The sequence below is a fragment of the Lampris incognitus genome, chromosome 7 (assembly GCF_029633865.1).
Source record: "Lampris incognitus isolate fLamInc1 chromosome 7, fLamInc1.hap2, whole genome shotgun sequence".
Taxonomy (NCBI): domain Eukaryota; kingdom Metazoa; phylum Chordata; class Actinopteri; order Lampriformes; family Lampridae; genus Lampris; species Lampris incognitus.
In genome coordinates, this window is record NC_079217.1 from 23726812 (window position 1) to 23748731 (window position 21920).

Sequence of the window (21920 nt, forward strand, 5' to 3'; positions counted from 1 at the left end):
TGGTTGGTACGTAGGCACCGGGGACCGGCGTCGGTTGGCTCCCCGACTGGCGCGCTCAGCTGCCCGGAGCAGAGCAGCTCTGGTCACCTCCCAGACGCAACGACACCGGTTTAGATTGGCCTGCATGGAGGGAACTGCCACTTCCGACTCCTGCGCAGCAAAGAGAGGCGGCTGGTAGCCCAGGGACACCTCAAAAGGTGAGAGGCCGGTGGCAGAGCTGACCAGGGAGTTGATGGCATACTCAACCCAGGGGAGGAACCAGCTCCAGGAGCTGGGCTTCTTGGCGGCCACGCACCGGAGGGCAAACTCCATGCTCTGGTTCATCCTCTCCGTCTGTCCGTTAGTCTGTGGGTGATAGCCAGAGGAGAGACTAACAGAGGCACCCAACCCCTTACAAAAGGGCCGCCATACCTGGGAGACGAACTGGGGCCCTCGGTCCGAGACGATGTCCAGGGGAAGGCCGTGGAGACGGAACACGTGGCTCGTCAGGAGGTCCACCGTCTCAGAAGCTGATGGGAGTCTGGGGAGGGCCACCAGGTGCACTCCCTTACTGAAGCGGTCCACCACTGTCAGGATCACAGTGTTACCCTGGGAGGGAGGCAGTCCGGAGACAAAATCCAACACCACATGGGACCAGGGCCGGCTTGGAGTTGGGAGGGGCTGCAGCAGACCCGCGGGTGCCTGGTGAGAGGCCTTGCTGCGAGCACAGACGGAGCAGGCCCTTACGAAGTCCCTGATGTCAATCCTCATGGTGGGCCACCAGAAACGCCGAGCCAGAAAGGTGAAGGCGCGGTGGACACCCAGGTGGCAAGCAAACTGACTGGCATGGCCCCACTGGAGAACCCAGGCCTGGACTGCGTCCGGGACGAATAGGCAGCATGGAGGGACGTGGCTCGGGGCGGGATGGGAGCGCAACGCCTGCCTGACCACGGTCTCGATGCCCCAGGTAAGCACGCCAACCACCCTGGCCTCAGGAAGGATGGGAGTCGGCTCCTGTGTAGCTGGCTCCCTCCTCGGGTGTTGTCGGGACAGGGAGTCTGCCTTCATGTTGCGGGACCCGGGGCGATAAGTCAGTGTGAAGTCAAACCGACTGAGGAAGCTGGCCCACCGTGCCTGCCGACCATTGAGGCGCTTGGTTGCCCGGATGAACGTCAAGTTCTTATGATCAGTCCAGATGGTGGACAGCTGTTCCGCCCCCTCCAGCCAATGGCGCCACTCCTCCAGAGCAGCCACCACTGCCAGCAGCTCCCGGTTCCCGACATCGTAGTTCTCCTCAGCGGGGAGGAACCGGCGAGAGAAGAAGGTGCATGGGTGGACCTTCTGGTCAGATGCTGACCGCTGGGAGAGGACAGCCCCCAACCCGGTGTCTGACGCGTCCACCTCTATGATGAACTACCTCTTGGGGTCGGGGTGGAGCAGGACCGGGGCGGTGGCGAACCTCTCCTTGAAGGACTGGAACGCAGAGCGGGCAGCCGGGGATCAGATGAACGGCTGGGAGGGGGAGGTCAGCCTGGTGAGAGGTTCTGCCACGCGGCTGTAGTTCCGGATGAACCTCCGATAGAAGTTCGCAAACCCGAGGAAGCTCTGTAATTCCTTCCGTGATGTGGGATCGGCCAGTCCACCACAGCCTGGATCTTGCGGGGGTCGGCCCGGGTCTGTCCCCTCTCAAAGACAAAGCCTAGGTAGTCAACGGAAGGGGAATGGAACCGGCACTTCTCTGCCTTGACGAAGAGCCGGTTCCGGAGGAGACGTTCGAGTACCCGGCGGACATGCTGGACATGTTCCTTGAGGGTCCTGGAGAAGATGGGGATGTCATCGAGGTAGACCACCACAAACTCGTCGAGCATGTCGCGGAGAATGTCATTCATGAGAGCCTGGAATACCGCCGGGGCGTTGGTGAGGCCAAACGGCATGACCAGGTACTCATAATGACCCCGGGGTGTCTTAAAGGCTGTCTTCCACTCATCCCCCTTCTGGATCCAGACCAGATGATAGGCACACCGGAGGTCCAGCTTAGTGAAGACTCTAGCCTGGGTGAGGGGCTCAAGGGTGGAACTCATGAGAGGAAGGGGGTACTTGTTTTTGACGGTTATCTCATTGAGTTGGCGAAAGTCAATGCAGGGTCGGAGGCCCCTGTCCTCCTTCTTCACGAAAAAAAATCCAGCTGCCACCTGAGAGGACGAGGGCCGAATGAGCCCCGCTGCCAAGGACTCGGAGATGTCCATCGCAGCCTTCTCGGGGATGGTCAGACTGTACAGACGACTGCTGGGAAGGGGTGCCCCAGAGTGGAGGTCGGAAGCACAGTCATAAGGCCGATGAGGAGGAAGAGATTGGGCCCGGGTCTTGCTGAAAACCTCACCTAACTCATGGTACTCAGAGGGAACAGAGGAGAGGTCGGGAGGCGGGGCACTAGGGGCACATTGGGAGGATGGGGCGGGAGCAGCCTGGAGACATTGGGCATGACAGGAGGAGCTCCACTCCATGATGGTACCGGAGGCCCAGGCGATGTGTGGCTCATGCTGCATGAACCAGGGGCGCCCTAGGATCACAGGGACTAACGGGGACTGGATGATGTAGAACCGAAGTCTCTCCACATGGTTACCTGCTATGGTGAGAGAGACAGGGTGAGTGCGTTGGGTGACGCTGGCCAGGCAGCGCTCGTCCAGCGCGAAGGCCTCCATGGGCTTCTCCAGCGTCTCTAGCGGGATGTTAGCCTGGGCAGCAAACTCTGAGTCCAGGAAACACTCATCAGCCCCCGAGACGAGGAGTGCACCCACCATGAGCCGCTGGTCAGCCCAGGCCAGGGTAACGCTAACTAGATGGTTCTGTGGGGCAGGACGGCGGGAACAGGAAAGGCGGCTCACTAGGATCTCCCGGGGCCCCAGTGAGCCTAGTCTTTTGGCAGAGTGGGGCAGCCGCTGATCAGATGTCCCTTCTGGCCACAGTAGAGGCATTGACCCACCTTGAACCGGGCCTCCCGTTCGGCCGGACTAAGGCGCGTGCGCCCCAGCTGCATAGGTTCCTCCCCCGTCAAGGTCTGGGGCGCAGGGGGAGAAACGGCCACAGGGAAAGCGGGGCGAGCAGGAGTAGGGGTCCTGTTAGGAGTGCTGGACGACTGGGGAATGGATGGGGATCCACGCAGGGCTCGCTCGCGCCTCCTCTCCCGGAGGCGTCCGTCGATGCGGATGGCGAGCTTGATCAGGTCCTTGAGGGAGGTGGGCTCCTCCCGAGTGGCTAGCTGGTCCTTGACAGCCTCGCTGAGACCCCTCCGGAAGGTGACCCGAAGTGACTGGTCGTTCCAACCGCTCTCAGCTGCGGCCAGCCTGAACTCCACCGAGTAGTCTGTGACACTGCCACTGCCCTGCTGGATACTGCTCAGCCGAGCACCAGGGTCCTGGCCACCGACTGGATGGTGGAAAACCTTCCGTAGTTCCATCTCAAAGGCCTCGTAGGTGAGGCAGAAACTGGCCTTCATGGACCAGGAAGCAGTGGCCCACTGAGCTGCTCGGCCTGTGAGCATGTTGGTCACGTAAGCGACCCGGGCAGCATCAGACGTGAACATGCTGGGTTGGTGCAGGAAAACCAGCTCACACTGCATGATGAACGTGGCACAGGTCTCAAAGTCGCCATCAAATGGTCGTGGGCTGGAGAGGCAGGGCTCCCAGGGAACTGGGTTGAGCCCCACAGGGTTAACCGGGGCAGCGGGCCCAGGGGGCGGGTTACTCACGACTCCAGGGGCAGGCTGGCCCAGCGGCTGGATGGTGAGAGCCGCCGTGATGCTTTGCAACTGCCGCAGGATCTCTGCTTGTTGGCTCACCATCGCTGCCTGCTGGCTCGTTAGGTTACCCACACAGGCCTGGAGGGGCTGGACCCGAGTCTGAAGATTTCTAACCGCGGCGGAGGCCGCCTCTAGCTGCTGGGTGTGGGAGTTAGTCAGTTGGATCTGTCCGATGAGAACCGCTCGAAGCGGACTGGCCAGTACACTCTCTGTGTCGGCTGGGGTCGTCATGGTCAGTTCGTACTGTTAGGGTGTGTGGAAGACCCCAAGCGCACGACACCAGACAGAGATGGGGTTAGCCGAAAACTGGCGTACTTTATTCCTTACGTGTACAAATAGGCAAACACAGGAAGGCAATGAGCGACAAGAAAAACGGAAAGTCCAAGGGAAAAAACTCACGGGTAATCCAAACGGGAACACGGCAGGATACTTCCACGGGGAAACTTTGCAAGGGAAAAAACATAAACCAAGGGCTGGGGTGAGTTCGGAGAGAAAAGGACCGTGAGGGAAGAGTAGCCGCTACTGCGAGGAGGTTACAACCCGAACTGACAACGGGCGCGTGGGAGGCCACCAAACTAAGCCCAGCCCTGATGGCTAAGCCCGGCCCTGACGAGCTGATTGGCTGCCGGAGCGGGGTGGGCGAGCCGTAACAAGGTCTATAATTTGAAAAGATACGTCTATCACCAGCCTTATAGATTGATATAACTTTGGCTTTTTTCATTTTGTTTGGAAAAACACTGGTTTGTAGGGATTGGTTACAGATGTGAGGCAAAGGTTTTGCAATGCATTCGATGATATTTTTAGCCATAAACATGTCTATTCCATTCCAGTCAGTGGACTTCTTGTTCTTGAAATTTTAACTGTGTCAATAACTTCTTTTTCATTTGTTCCCCTTATAAATATGGATTCTTTAACAGATGTTTTCTTGCTTTCCATATTATTTCTGCTACCGGTCTTTGCAATTTCCTCAGCCAAATCAGGACCAACATTGACAAAAACTTATTGAACTCATTTGCAACCATGGCAATGTCATTAATAGTTGAATTATTTCTAGTCAGGAAATAGTTAGGGTATCCTGCCTTCCCACTTTCTTTTTTAATAATGTCATTTAATACTTTCCATGTTTGTTTAATATTGTTTTGTTGTCCTCTAGTAATTTACTGTAATAATCCTTTTTGCTGATTCTCATAATTCTTGTTAATTTGTTTTTATATATCTTATATTTTCGATAAGCTTCTATTGTTCTCTTCTTTAAAAAATATTTATATAATACATTTTTCTTCTTACATGCACTTAGTATTCCTTTAGTTAACCATGGTTTTTCAGCATATATTTGTTTACCTACTTTCCTTACTAGTGGACAATTTTTTTCCCCTACAGCATTACTATAATGGACAGAAATGATTCATAGGCCTAGTTTGCATCTTCTACATAAACTTTATTCCATTCTTGTTTCATTAGCTCTTCCTTAAAATAATTGATAGCATCTTATGTTTATGTGCCTTGTCTTTTTGACGGTTTTGATATCTTTTTTGGTCATGGTACAGCTCTGAATTATTGCAAAGACTGGCAGATGGTCACTAGTGTCATCTATTATTATTCCACTTACTACTTTGCGGTCAATGGCGTTGGTCAATATGTTGTCAATTAGGGTTGCACTGTGCGTTGTTATTCTGGTCGGTCTTGTGATTGAAGGATATAGGCTGGTGCTGTACATGGAATTAATTAACTCTGTAGTTGAATTGTGATCATGTGGGTTTAACAAGTCAGTGTTGAAATCCCCACAGATAAAAACCATTTTCTTGTTATTTATGTTGGTATGAAGTTCTGATAACTTTTCTCTAAAGGTGTCAATGCAGGAACCAGGTTTTCTATAAATGCAGCTAATTAGTATATTTTTTTGATTTCCACATGTCTACTTCTACTGTGATACACTCCATGATATTATCCAAAACAAATGACATTTTACCAACAGAATAACTTTTGTTATGTTTATCTATTTATAATGCAACCCCCCCACCCACGGATTGAGTTCTGTTAATGAAATAGCTTTCATATCCCTTGATCTCGACCATCTCAGTTTGTCCCTCATTAAGCCAAGTTTCAGATATTGCTAGTGCTGGGAATTTTTTGTCCAGTTGTCTTAAACAGTGTTTGATTTTTGAAAAGTTTGAATTAAGACTCTTACTATTGAAGTGAATTATTGATATCGTTCCATCCATATTTACATTTCTTTTAAACTGATCATCTGTATAGTATTCACAATCACTGTGAGTATTGTTGCAAAAGTTATTTTCAGGGTCAATGTCATTTTCTATGTCTTGTGATTTATGATCCGTATATTTGAAGGTCCGGCGGCTTCAGTTTCCTCCCACAGTCCAAAGACATATAAATCAGGTGAATTGGCCATACTAAATTGTCCCTAGGTATGAATGTTTGTGTGTGTGTGTGTGTGTGTGTGTGTGTGTGTGTGTGTGTGTGTGTGTGTGTGTGTGTGTGTGTGTGTGTGTGTGTGTGTGTCTTGGCCCTGTGATGGCCTGGCAGCCTGTCCAGGGTGTCTCCCCACCTGCTGCCCGATGACTGCTGGAATAGGCTCCAGCATCCCCGCGACCCTGAGAGTAGGATAAGCGGTTCAGCTAATGGATATTTGAAGGTTTTCAAGTCCAGCTTTTCGTAATCAGCAGATGAGTGACTGTTAATATCTGAACTTGTCATGCAAGTTTTCAGTACATTCAGTTAGTTAGTTATTGAGTTTGTCCATTACCTTTTTATGTTGTTCTCCCTTATTGTGATATTATCTGTGGGATCATGCATCGTACTTGTCCAATTCACTGATATCTATATATCTATATATCTATATCTATATGTCTATATATCTATATATATATATATGTGTGTGTGTGTGTGTGTGTGTGTGTGTCCGGATGCACTATATATGTACATCCATCCATTATCCAAGCCGCTTATCCGGCTCTCAGGGTCGCGGAGATGCTGGAGCCTATTCCAGCAGTCATCGGGCGGCAGGCGGGGAGACACTGTAAAGGCCGCCAGTCCATCACAGGGCACACACACACATACCGAGGGACAATTTCGTACAGCTGATTCACCTGACCAACATGTCTTTGGACTGTGGGAGGAAACCGGAACACCTGGAGGAAACCCACACAGACACGGGGAGAACATGCAAACTCCACACAGAGGATGACCCAGGACGACCCCCAAGGTTGGACTACCCCGGGGTTTTATATTGTATTTTGTTTTATAATTAGTTCTATATATCACATTCTATAGTTTTTGGGGTTTTTTTGTGGATTTTTCCCCATTTTTCTCCCCAATTGTACTTGGCCAATTACCCCACTCTTCCAAGCCATCCTGGTCACTGCTCCACCCCCTCTGCCGATCCGGGGAGGGCTGCAGACTACCACATGCCTCCTCCGATACATGTGGAGTCGCCACATGTGGAGTCGCTTCTTTTCACCTGACAGTGACGAGTTTAACCAGGGGGATGTAGCACATGGGAGGATCACGCTATTCCCCCCAGTTCCCCCTCCCCCCTGAACAGGCGCCCCGACCGACCAGAGGAGGCGCTAGTGCAGCGACTAGGACACATACCCACATCTGGCTTCCCGCAGAGTCACGGCCAAGCCGGAGGTAACACTGGGATTCGAACCACCGATCCCCATGTTGGTAGGCAACGGAATAGACGGCTGTGCTACCAGGACGCCCACATTCTATAGTTTTCTCTAGTTATATATAGTTTTGTAATTAGTTTACAGAATTAGTGCTCTCGCATCTCTTCATGGTTGCCGTTGACTCAAGCGTTGCCTGGAGTAGACTGACCTATTCCCAAAGGTAAAACAAGGCTAGGGGGCATGGTTTGATAGCTGTGGCCCATCCCAACATTAAAACAACAGTGGTTGGAAAAGTGGCTATGATTGATTGTATTATTGTTGAGAAGCGGTATGGATAAGAAGTCTGCTGCAGACTAAAAGCATAGGAGTGGTTAATGCCGGTCGGTGGCCATAGCTGAAGGCAGTTAAGTAATCAACAGTCAACCTATTTAACTGTCTTGTTGGCGGGAAACCAGGACCAGATTTAGACCAGAGACAAACAGGAACAGAGGAGCAACATACATCCATCCATTATCCAAACTGCTAATCCTGCTCTCAGGGTTGTGGAATGCCAGAGACTATCCCAGCAGTCATTGGGTGGCAGGCGGGGAGACACCCTGGACAGGCTGCCAGGCCATCACACAGGGCCCATATATACACACACATACACACACACACACACAACTAGGGACAATTTAGTACGGCCAATTCATCTGACCTACATGTCTTTCGACTGTGGGAGGAAACCGGAGCACCCGGAGGAACAGAGCCCTGAAAAGGACTTGATTTAGACAAAAAGAATAACTGCTTGGTGGCTTGTATTTGATTTTAAGAAACCACTGTACCTGCACTGAAAAGACATTCTCTGGTCATCTGTCCCATTGAGATAAACCGAATCTATGATTTGCTCATTCAACAGTCACAAACCTGTCACATTTGGCATGCAGTTCTTTATATGCATGATTTTGTGGTGATTTGGCCTGAGGTCAGCTGGACACATACAGGGTACAGCTAATTGACTATTTGTGTGTGTGTGTAAGTCTTCCCAAATCAGTGTTTTTGTCTCATGTCTACAGAGTGGTGCACAGCAGAGAGAGGAAGAGTGAAAGAGAGGCAGGTCTCACTGTGGCTCTGGACGACAGTACACGAAACAATACACTTGAACACAACTGACCACTGCTGCTTTCTTTGTGTTAAAATCTCTGTCAAACAGACATACTAGCCAAACTCAAGTGTATATTCTCATGAACTCAGTCTTTCAGCTAGGAGGAGTTTAATTGGTTTACATCATACCACAGTGAACATACACTCACTGGCCACTTTATTAGGTACACCTTGCTAGTACCGGGTTGGACCCCCTTTTGCCTTCAGAACTGCCTTAATCCTTCGTGGCATAGATTCAACAAGGTACTGGAAACATTCCTCAGAGAGTTTGGTCCATATTGATAATGATAGCATCACGCAGTTGCTGCAGATTTGTCGGCTGCACATCCATGATGCGAATCTCCCGGTCCACCACATCCCAAAGGTGCTCTATTGGATTGAGATCTGGTGACTGTGGAGGCCATTTGAGTACAGTGAACTCATTGTCATGTTCAAGAAACCAGTCTGAGATGATTCGAGCTTTATGACATGGCGCGTTATCCTGCTGGAAGTAGCCATCAGAAGATGGGAACACTGTGGTCATAAAGGGATGGACATGGTCAGCAACAATACTCAGGTAGGCTGTGGCGTTGACACGATGCTCAATTGGTACTAAGGGGCCCAAAGTGTGCCAAGAAAATATCCCCCACACCATTACACCACCACCACCAGCCTGAACCATTGATACAAGGCAGAATGGATCCATGCTTTCATGTTGTTGACGCCAAATTCTGACCCTACCATCCGAATGTCGCAGCAGAAATCGAGACTCATCATACCAGGCAACGTTTTTCCAATCTTCTATTGTCCAATTTTGGTGAGCCTGTGCGAATTGTAGCCTTAGTTTCCTGTTCTTAGCTGACAGGAGTGGCACCCGGTGTGGTCTTCTGCTGCTGTAGCCCATCTGCCTCAAGGTTCGACGTGTTGTGCGTTCAGAGATGCTCTTCTGCATACCTCGGTTGTAATGTGTGGTTATTTGAGTTACTGTTGCCTTTCTATCAGCTCGAACCAGTCTGGCCATTCTCCTCTGACCTCCGGCATCAACAAGGCATTTTCGCCCACAGAACTGCCGCTCACTGGATATTTTCTCTTTTTCGGACCATTCTCTGTAAACCCTAGAGATGGTTGTGCGTGAAAATCCCAGTAGATCAGCAGTTTCTGAAATACTCAGACCAGCCCGTCTGGCACCAACAACCGTGCCACGTTCAAAGTCACTTAAATCACCTTTTTTCCCCATTCTGATGCTCGGTTTGAACTGCAGCAGATCGTCTTGACCATGTCTACATGCCTAAATGCATTGATTTGCTGCCATGTGATTGGCTGATTAGAAATTTGCGTTAACGAGCAGTTGGACAGGTGTGCCTAATAAAGTGGCCGGTGAGTGTAATTTCACAACTACAAGCACGTAGTGAGCGGGGCGTCGAGGTAGTGTAGCGGTCTATTCCATTGTCTACCAACACGGGGATCACCGGTTGTAATCTCCGGCTTGGTCGGGCATCCCTACTGGCTGTGTCTATGGGTGGGCAACCGGATGTGGGTATTTGTCCTGGTCGCTGCACTAGCGCCTCCTCCGGCTGGTCAGGGCGCCTGTTCAGGGGGGGAGGGGGAACTGCGGGGAATAGCGTGATCCTCCCATGTGCTACGTCCCCTGGCGAAACTCCTCACTTTCAGGTGAAAAGAAGCGGCATGTGGTAGTCTGCAGCCCTCCCCAGATCGGCAGAGGGGGTGGAGCAGCAACGGGGACAGCTCGGAAGAGTGGAGTAATAAGGGGAAAAAATCTGAAAAAAAAGAGAAAGTAGGTGGAAGGAGTACTTTTTTTTAAATACATTTATTTCTGATTTCTCCCAATTTAGTGGCCAATCGATCCCTATTTTAATTCAAACACCCACCCTCGTACTGCATGCGTTCGCCAACTGCATCTCTCCAGCCGGCAGTCTCGAAGGAGACCGCCTCCCCACTTTCGTGACAAGGCGACTCCAGGCTGAACCACTGTTTTTTCCGACACACACAGAGACGCATTCACGTGACGAACACAAGCCGACTCCGACCCCCTCCCGAAGACAGCGTTGCCAATGATTGCTGCTTCATCGAGTCCGGCCATAGTCGGATCTGACGAGACCGGGGCGCGAACCCCAGTCCCCAGTGGGCACCTGCATCGACACAAAGCTGATGCTTAGACCGCTACACCACCGCGGACCCAGTGGAAGGAGTACTTTAAGGGGCTTATGAATGAAGGAAATGAGAGAGAGAGACGGTTGGATGATGTGGGGATAGTGAGTCAGGAAGTGTGGTGGATTAGCAAGGTGGAAGTGAGGGCAACTCTAAAGAGGATGAAGAGTGGAAAGGCAGTTGGTCCAGATGACACCTGTGGAGGCATGGAGATGTTTCGCAGAGATAGCAGTGGAGTTTTTAACTAGATTGTTTCACACAATCTTGGAAAGTGAGAGGATGCCTGAGGAGTGGAGAAGAAGCATACCGGTACAGCTTTTCAAGAATAAGGTTGATGTGCAGAACTGTAGCAACTACAGAGGTATAAAGTTGATCAGCCACAACATGAAGATATGGGAAAGAGTAATAGAAGCTAGATTAAATGGAGAGGTGATGATTAGCGAGTGAAAGCATGGTTTCATGCTATGAAAGAGCATCGCAGATACAATGTTTACTTTGAGAATGTTGATGAATAAGTACAGAAAAAGTCAGAAAGGAGTTAGATTGTGTCTTTGTGGATTTAGAGAAAGCATATGACAGGGCGCTGATAGAGGAGGTGTGGTATTGTATGAGGAAGTCAGGAGTGGCAGAGAAGTATGTGAGAGTGGTGCAGGATATGTATGAGGGCAGGGTGACAGTGGTGAAGTGTGCGGTTGGAATGACAGATGGGTTCAAGGTGAAGGTGGGATTACATCAAGGATTGGCTCAGAGCCCTTTCTTGTTTGCAGTGGTGATGGACAGGTTGACAGACGAGCTCACACAGGAGTCTCTGTGGACTATGATGTTCGCCGATGACATTGTGATCTGTATTGAGTGTAGGGTGCAGGTTGAGGAGAGCTTGGAGAGGTGGCAGTATGCACTGGAGAGAAGAGGAATGAAAGTCAGTCGGAGCAAGATGTAATACATATGCGTGAATGAGGGGGAGGACAGCAGAATAGTGAAGCTGCAAGGAGTAGAAGGGGTGAAAGTGGATGAGGTTAAATATACTGCTCAAAAAATAAAGGGAACACATAAGCAATGCAATGTAGCTCCAAGTCAATCACACTTTTGAGATATCAACCTTTCCAGTTAGGAAGCAACACTGATTTGTGAATCAATTTCACCTGTTGGTAAATTGTCTAATTTCCACCCGGTGGAAATTAGACAATTTGCAAGACAACCCCTATAAAAGGAATGGATTTGCAGGTGGTGGCCACAGACCATTTGCCTGTCCTCATCTTTTCTGGCCGATCTTTGGTTAGTTTTTCATTTTGCTAGTGCCCTCACCACTAGAGGTGGCATGAGGCGGTATCTGCAACCTACAGAAGTTGCTCAGGTAGTGCAGCTCATCCAGGATGGCACATCAATGCGTGCTGTGGCAAGAAGATTTGATGTGTCTCCCAGCACAGTGTCCAGAGCATGGAGGAGGTACCAGGAGACAGGCCAGTACACCAGGAGACGTGGAGGGGGCCGCAGGAGGACAACAACCCCACAGCAGGACCGCTATCTGGTCCTTTGTGCAAGGAGGAACAGGAGGAGCACTGCCAGAGCCCTACAAAACGACCTTCAACAGGCCACTAATGTGCAGGTTTCTGCTCAAACAGTGAGAAACAGAATGCATGAGGATGGTATGAGGGCCCAACGTCCACAATTGGGGCCTGTGCTCACAGCCCAACACCGTGCAGCCCGATTGACCTTTGCCAGAGAACATCTTGGTTGGCAGATTCGCCATTGGCGCCCTGTGCTCTTCACAGATGAGAGCAGGTTCACACTGAACACATGTGACAGACGTGAGAGAGTCTGGAGACGCTGTGGAGAACGTTCTGCTGTCTGCAACATCCTCCAGCATGACCGGTTTGGCGGTGGGTCAGTGATGGTCTGGGGAGGCATATCCTTGGAGGGCCGCACAGACCTCTACGTGCTAGCCAGAGGTACCATGACTGCCATTAGGTACCGAGATGAGATCCTCAGACCCATTGTCAGACCATATGCTGGTGCAGTGGGCCCTGGGTTCCTGCTCATGCATGACAATGCTCATCCTCATGTGGCCAGAGTGTGTCAGCAGTTCCTGTATGTCGAGGGCATTGATGCTATGGACTGGCCTGCACGTTCCCCAGACCTGAATCCAATCGAGCACCTCTGGGACATCATGTCTCGTACCATCCACCAACGCGATGTCGCACCACAGACTGTCCAGGAGTTGACCGATGCCCTGATCCAGGTCTGGGAGGAGATCCCTCAGGAGACCATCCGTCGTCTCATCAGGAGCATGCCCAGACGTTGTAGGGAGTGCATACAGGCACGTGGAGGCCACACACACTACTGAGCCTCATTTTGAATCGTCATGAAGAATTTCCACAGAAGTTGGATCAGCCTATGTTCTCATTTTCCACTTTGATTTTGAGTATGATTCTGAATCCAGACCTTAATGGGCTAATGATTTTGATTTCCATTGATCATTCTTAGGTTATTTTGCTCTAAACACATTCCTCTGTGTAATAAATAAAGATTTTCAGCTGAAATAGTTCATTCATCGAGGTCTATATTGTGTTTTTAGGTGTTCCCTTTATTTTTTTGAGCAGTGTACTTGGGGTCAACTATTCAAAGTAACGGGGAGTGAAGAAGAGAGTGCAGGCAGGGTGGAGTGGGTGGAGAAGAGTCTCAGGAGTGAAGAGAAAGGAGGAGAAAAGGGTACCAGCAAGTGTGAAAGGGAAGGTTTACAAGATGGTAGTGCGACCAACTACGTTGTATGGTTTGGAGATGTCGGCACTGATGAAAAGACAGGAGATGGAGCTGGAGGTGGCAGAGTTGAAGATGCAAAGATTTTTGTTGGGAGTGATGAAGAATGACAAGATTAGGAATGAGTATATTAGAGGCACAGCTGAGATTGGACGGTTTGGAGGCAAAGCAAGAGACACAAGATTGAGATGGTTTGGACATGTGCGGAGGAGCGATGCCGGGTATATTGGGAGATGGATGCTGAAGATGGAGCTGTCAGGTAAGAGGAAAAGAGCAAGGCCAAAGAGGAGGTTTATGGATGTGGTGAGGGAGGACATGCAGGCAACTGGAATGAAAGAGGAAGATGCAGAGGACAGGAAGAGATGGAAACACTGTATTGACTGGAGCATTCAAAAGTAGCAGCAGCAGCAGTAGTAATAGTAGTAGTAGTAATAGTAGTAGCTTGGTTTAGTTGCAGGTAAGTTGATGAACTCTGCCTTTCTAAAAAGAAAAGCTATTGAATATTAACTGGATAAAGGGTGGCACAGATCAATTGCCTTCATCCCCAGAAGAGGAAGAACAAAACCCTGAGGCTAAAATGCTTTGGTGCCTGCCTCCCTTTCTCACGTGTATCACCATCCATGCCAGCCTGTCTCCTATTTCTCTCCCATCAGTCTTCAAAAAAACCCTCTTCTGTTTCAATTAATGTTACCTGCTTTTTTTTCTAGTCATCTCCAGTCTTCCACATGAAAAAAAACCCCCACAAAGATTAACCAGTTGTGGTTTGACATGACTTGTTGAGCAATAGCTCCTAAATACCTTCTCTAATGCATCCCAACAAACAAAGTGTAACAAAACAGACCACATATTCAACATCAGACTGAAATATGGTCGTCGATGTCACTACTATAGTGAATCTCGAATCACTAAAAGCTTGTGTGAGCAGGATACTAATGAATCCACTGCAAAAGTGTATTTGAATGACTGGCTTAATGTTCCACTCAGAGGGGAACCCTTAGGGACCTCTAGGACTTCAGAGAAGGTCCAACATATCAGCATTTTAAATGCTATATTTAAAATATTTCATTTGATAATAATTCACTCTTCTAAGTCTAATTTTAGGCCCAGTTTCTATCAAGTTTGATTCAATAATGAAAGGATTACTGTCCTGTAACCACGAAAATCAAGTTATCCAATCAGATTTTGTTGTTGTTTCTTGGCAGAGAAAGGATTAGCTGGCTGGCTCCCTCATTTGTTAGGACTGCTAGAAGTCCTGTTTGTGACTTCCGGGTAATGGCGTCGCTGTGATCAGCCGTGTTTTCTTCGTCCGGGGACCTGATCCCCGGGACCTGATGGGTTCCCCGTGGAATTTTTTAAATCATTCTCTTCATTGCTTTCGCCTCAATTAAGCTCAGTGCTATCTGATTCGTTTAAGCAAGGTAAACTTCCAACATAATTCTATGAAGCATGTATCACCCTAATTCCAAAGAAGGGCAAAGACCCAACAGAGTGCTCCTCCTATAGGCCAATCTCCTTATTAAATGTTGATGCCAACATTTTAGTTTATGTTTTGGCCCGTAGATTGGAGAACATTCTACAGTCAATAATATCCGATGATCAAACCGGCTTTGTGAAAAACCGCCACACTTATTTTAATACACGCCGTCTATTTGATATTTTACTTCAATAGGTTCCGTTTGGGTCCTGTTTTAGCACATTGAAATGAATCATCCAGCAGATGGCAGCATACTGAAGATATGTCAAAGAACGTAGGCTATGTAACAGCGTGGGATCATGGGTAGACGTATAGCCTATTTGTGTAGTTTTGTATTTGCGAAATGTTTTGCAAGCTCTGTGGCTCTTTGAGGAATGGTCTTACTCATAAGTGGCTCTCCTAAGAAAATTAGTGAGTACCACTGCTCTAGTGATTGCGCTGTGTAGCTGCGAGGATATTTCAGGGATTTGGAGGAAGGGAGTTGAACACAAAGTGTTCCTTTATGCAGACGATCTTTTGGTTTTCATATCAAGCCCGGACATCTCCCTACCCCACATGCTGTCATTACTCACTCAATTTAGCCAGTTCTCAGGATACAAACTAAATTTACACAAAAGTCAACTTTTTCCCATGAATGGGGAGACACCTACATCAGAGTATACCAACCTCCCTTTTAAGATCGTGGAAAATCAGTTTACTTACCTTGGTATTACAGTCACATGAAAACATAAGTGTATTTTTAAAGAAAATGTCCTTACCCTGCTAAAACATGTGAAACAGTACCTAACACAGTGGTCACCCCTATCGACATCCCTGGTGGGGCGAATTGACTCAGTCAAAATGAATATTCTCCCTAAATTTTTATATCTTTTTCAGTCTATACCAACCTTCATCTCTAAATCCTTTTTTGACTCATTAGATTCAGTTATATCATCCTATATATGGAAGGGTAAGCACCCTCGGCTAAACAAAGTCCATCTTCAAAAATCAAAAAGAGATGGAGGCTTGGCACTGCCCAATTTCAGTTTCTATTACTGGACGGCTAATATATACTGTCTTGCGTTTTGGTCGCACTTTCATAACCAAGCTGACTGTCCATCATGGGTAGCAATGGAGTTGAATTTTGGCAAAAACCTATCCATCTCAGCGCTGCTTGGGTCCTCACTCCCTCTTCCCCCAAATAAATTAATTGATAATCCGGTCACCAGACACACCATAAGAGTATGGGCTCAGTTCAGAAAACATTTTGGTTTTATGTTTTTCATCTCTCTAGTCCTATTTCATCCAACCACCTCTTTCAACCATCCTTACTTGATTCTGCATTTCAGGACTGGCACAGAAGGGGTATTGAGAGCTTCAAAGATCTTTTTATAGACAATATCTTTGCGTCATTTGAACAACTCTCTGGAAAGTTTAATTTACCAAATAAGGATTTTTTCAGATATCTACAAATTATACACTTTGTCCGCTCTCGGATACCAAAATTCCCTGAGGCAACTGATACAACCACCGCTGATGCATTCCTTAGTCTACACCCGTCACGTAGAGGTTTAATATCCATAATATATGACAAGCTCGCAGGTATAAGACATGCCCCTCTTGACAAGATTAAAACTGCCTGGGAGCAGGACTTAAGCCTCTCACTGTCGGATGATTTTTGGAATTCGATCTTTAGGCTGGTCAATTCAACATCCCTTTGTGCCTGTCATTGTCTGTTACAATTTAAGGTGATGCACAGAGCCCATGTGTCCAAAGTCAAACTATTCCATATGTACCCGGATGTGAGTCCCATCTGTGACAAATGTAGGGGGGATGAGGCTTCCCTTATCCACATGTTCTGGGCGTGTCTTAGACTTGAAAAGCACTGGGAAGATGTCTTCCAAACCTTATCCCTAACCCTCAATTTCAAACTAGAACCTAACCCTCTGGTCGCCCTTTTTGGCACCACTGGCAAGGATGACGTACACCTGACCCCATCCAAATGCCGCATATTGTCCTTTGCATCTCTGTTTGCCAAGCGTGCAATATTGCTGAGATGGAAGGATGCTGCCCCGCCCACCGACGCTCAGTGGCTGAACGATATTATGTCCTGTTTAAACCTCAAAAAGATCCTCTACTCAGTCTGTAACTCCAAGGATGAGTTCCAAAAGGTGTGGGGACCTTTCCTGGAATACTTTTAAGACTCTCCCGCCCAACTGAAGAATCCTTGCCCCATTCTCTTGTTTTCTGTTTTTGTTGATTTATGTCAGTAATATAACCTGTGACGGTCTACCAGTTTCTAAACCCCCCATCTTCCATTTACTGACTTACCTATTTTTCTTCTTTTCTAAATCCTAAACCCGACTTTCAGCACTTTCCTGTTTTCATTTTAAGGGACGAGATATACCCTCTTAAGAAGTCCTGTGTTTGTGTGTTTATTTAGAAAGTGACAGGTGAAGCAGCCAATCCTATTTTGCTGTAGTAGTATGGGTGGGACAAAAAATATCGCCCTAGGACTTCTAGAAGTCCAGACCTATCCAGATGAGGGCTCACTCATATAAAAGAATGATGTATGGTAGCTGAGGAGTCATTACTTGGCGATCCAAATCTACTGGTTCACTTAAATCAATCAAACCGCACATCACTAACATTAGTTTGTGTATCAGATGAGTGTGATGAAGTTTAGTTTAGTTAGAGAAGGAAGTTAATGATGAAGCATGGCTACAGGAGGAGACGACAGCGACATTGTAGTTAGCTTGTTAACGTTACCCTCCTCAATATGTGCTTTTGGGGAAAAGCAACAAGTGATTGAAAATGGAAGGCCAACTCTCGCTCTTGTCTCCCCTATGCTTCATCACCTCACCTGTCTGGTGTTGACCATCCCCATATCCACCTCTTCAGTTGAGTGGTCTTTCTCAGCCCTGAAGTGCATTAAGATGCATACCAGAAACACAATGGGACAGGATCGACTGGGAGCTTTGGCGCTGATGTCCATAAAAAAGGCCTTCTGACGGAACTTAAATCCAAGAACAAACTGCATGATGCTGCCATTGCCCACTTCACAAAGAAGGACCGACGGATGGACTTTATATTCAAGTAGCCTAATAAGGTCAGCTGCCTAATTTTATTTTACTCCAAATCAAAGCTGGCATATACATTTTACATAGTGTGATGGCACTTCATAGCTAGTTAACACCACACTTTGCTCATGTTACGTTAGGCCTACAATACTCAATATTATGGCGTAAGGTTTGGCATATTTTGCATATGATTGTATTGCGACTTTGCTCGTGGCATATTCTGCATGTGAAGGTTGATTTAATCGTTACTTCTGTTCTTTGCTCATGAATTGCTTGACTTGGTCTGGTCAGTTTGTAAAGAAGAGGTTTTATGGTGCTGTATGCCAGCGCTGTCCATGGTGATGTTGTAGGCCAGAAGCGGAGGCCATGTCATGTGACTTTTCATTGTTTTCCAAGTATGGAGAGAGACAAAGGCTATTTGAGGTCCAATGGATTTGATTTTGCTGGAACTTGAGGCACTGAGTTACTGGCGGTGTGTGTGTGTGTCAACATCCACAGTGCTGTTGTTTTTTGTTTTTCTTGCCCTTTTGTATCTGTTTAAGCCGGAGAGTACTGCTGGCGTCGTGTGTGGCTGCTGCTTCTCCCTCTTGTAGCCCCCCCTTCCCATCCACCCCTGTATGTCTGTGTTATGTTTATTTGTTGTCTTGTTTCACCCCGTCTATTGTAAAGCGACTTTGAGTGTTAGAAAAGCGCTATATAAGTTTAATTTATTATTAGGTGAGCTGTGTGTGTCGGAGGTTTTCACCTGTGGTACTGCGATGGGTGCACTTTGTGTGTGTGTGTGTGTGTGTTAGAGCTGTGTGTCGGAGCTGTTCACATATTAAAAAATACCCCCAACATTTTTTTGATTACAATATCATTGTGCCGTTGAAGGCCCACTGCCAGACCCCACGGTTCGCTACTGATTCCACTGCACTTGTCGCGACTTTATTTCCTCTCATAAATACTGTACGCATAAGCAGGTTGTTCCCTTGCAAAAGCTTTTTCTTGTCTCTCTCAGATACGAGCTAGGTATGAGGTAAATTCAAGAAGCAAGAAACTAATTTTAAAATATCGTACAGAATTTTTTTCCACATCCTTTCATGGGTGTTTACAAATCCTGTATTGAATTTAGTTGACAGTCTCATTTGACCGGTGGAATGAACAGGTTTGTGTGGTGGTGGATCCACTCTGGGTTTACAGTTCATACCAGTCAAATTTTGCTGATTTTGTATATGGAAAAGGTATGCTCCTTTATTGGTCTTTGTATGTTTGCACATGTGACATTAATGCCCTGATTGGCACTGCAACAGGCTGTAAAAGCTGATGAATGTAGTGCTTTCTATCAGTCTATTTTACTTGCTCTTGCCAGATGTTATTATGGCATGGCATTCCAAATATTTTGGTTTAATTGCTGCAAAATTAGGATCATCTTTTGATAAATGCTGCTGGTCTTCAAAGATCCCATGCTGGGGCTAATCTATGAATTTCCGTTTTGTCCCCTGTGCATTATGCTGCAGCCTGTCATGCCTTCAAAGGAAAAAATAAAAGATTAGGAAGAGATAAGTCGCCCAGTGCTCAACGGTGCACTCAGTACCAGGTCCATTATCTTTTCTGTGTGTGTGTGTGTGTGTGTGTGTGTGTGTGTGTGTGTGTGTGTGTGTGTGTGTGTGTGTGTGTGTGTGTGTGTGTGTGTGTGTGTGTGTGTGTGTGTGTGTTCCTTGTATTGAGGCAGTCAGTTTTTCAGCATCCTGTTGAACCTTTCAATTTCTCCATACAGGGGCGGTATACAGATGATTTCAGCATCAAAAACCATTTTTGGAACTCCCGGGCACTCCAGGAAAGCAGGAGGAGGTTGCAATGTAAGTAAAGCCATCTTCGTTTCTCTTTTTTATCCACATCACCACTTGTTATGTTAGTGCTTCGTATTTACCGCCAACACGAATACGTCTTTACAAGGGACCTCTGTCTTTATTCTCCACACCCCACACACCAGTTCCTTCTCCCCCTCTCGTTCCCCACCGCACCATCCGTCCACCATCAATTATCCAAACCGCACCACTACTCACAATAATACCCTCTAGCGGCAGGGTGCTGTAACCAGGCCACAACATCTACATGCAGTACAATGCAATCCGAACACAACACTCTCCTCTTGTGTCAGATGGCACACAGCAGACTGGCACACAATGAGTCACACAAAGGCATCCTGATGCTTTCTGATTGGGGAGGGCGGTGTCGAATTCGGTTTAAGGATTTGAAAATATTTCTAAGTTCTGCCTAAAATCAACGGCCGCCTTTTGCTCCTTTAAAAGAATCTGTGTGTGTGTGTGTCGGCCCTGTGATGGCCTGGCGGCCTGTTCGGTGTCTTCCCGCTTGACACGCAATGACTGCTGGGGTAGGCTCCAGCATCCCCGCAACCCTGAGAGTGTGACAGATGGAATAATGTTCATTACCAGCATTTTCATGTTATAGTTTATCTTATTTTTAAAATGTTTGTTGTCAGCTGCAGCAGTTTGAGAACAGCAATTCCCGTGTTTCCATATGTTTTGTGTTGATAATGTCACCCTAACACCAGCAGTACTGAGTAGTTGTAGTTACGAGAGGGTTCCAGCAGGGGGGAGTGTAGAGCTGTTGAGCTAGGTTAAGGGACACCTCGCTCGCTTGTTTCCTCTCCTCAGTCATTACAAACGTGACCAGAGGAAAGTTTGTGTCCGTGTATCTGTAATACAAATACTTCCTTTTCAGGTACGAGTCCCGTCAGATAAGCAGTTCATGTTAACGGGTGTGTGCGTGTGTTAGTTAAATTTGTATATGTGCTCTGGAAAGTATCGGTATTATGACGACGAATAAGCTAACGATGTAAACTTTGTGTAATGCGAACTATGACGAATAAGCTAACCACGCTAACCTCATGTAATGCTAACTGCTCTGTCGTCTTTAAAGAGTAATGTGGAGGGAAAGCCACAGCGGGGGCACTGTTGTTTGTAGACCAGGCACGGCTCCAGGATTTCAGTTTTGGGTGGGCCAGGCCAATTATGGATGGGCCTGGAATTCTCTAGGGGGTCCGGGGGCATGCTCCCCCGGAAGAAAATTTTTCAATATTGATAATTTAAATGCATCAATTTGGTGCATTTTGAGACCAAAATCGAGCTAGATAGAATAACAAATGTAATCACAAAAAAACCCTCATAATTCATGCAACATTGACAAAATGAGCCAAAATGTTAAAAATTACTCAGTGCAAAATATATATTGCTTGAACAGCAGCAGTACCATCACTTGCCAACGTTGAAAGCCAGTGAGTGACCATTTTGAACTAAAGTTCTATCACTGACGGACCAATAGAGGGCACAACAGGTCTGTGACCAAGCAACCACAGCCCAATCAAAGGCCCTGTCCCAATACCCACCCTACGCGCTACCTAGAGTGGTGCAGTTTGGTACTACAGCGTTGCGTAGGGCATGCAAAGTCCCCTTTGGGAAGGAGGTTTAAATGAATTGAATTGGAACGCCTGAGTAAGCAGCCAGCCAGTATTCAGAACTCGCTCATAATGTTATCTGTCATGTAAAGACATGCTACTAGAGTTCATTATCAATCACTATCAATCACAGTCTACAAATCTCTATGATCACAAGACGGTGGCGGAGAGGAAGAGCATGGAGTTGTGGATACCAACTCTTGGTCATCTCTGGTTGCAGTGACGACTCCGAGTCTGACACCATTCGTGCATGTTTAAAGAACTTAAACAAAGTTGGTTGTGCCATAGCCTACACCCACATACGGTAGCATAGCCGACCGCTTAGTATATGTTTTCGTGAAAAAAAGCAACGCTTGGTATGGCAGTTGGAACTAGCCTAGCCTATCCCGCCGGCGTCAAACATCACATCACGTGTCTCATGAACTTGCTTGCGCATGAACATCAACATATAAAATTATGTTTATAAAAA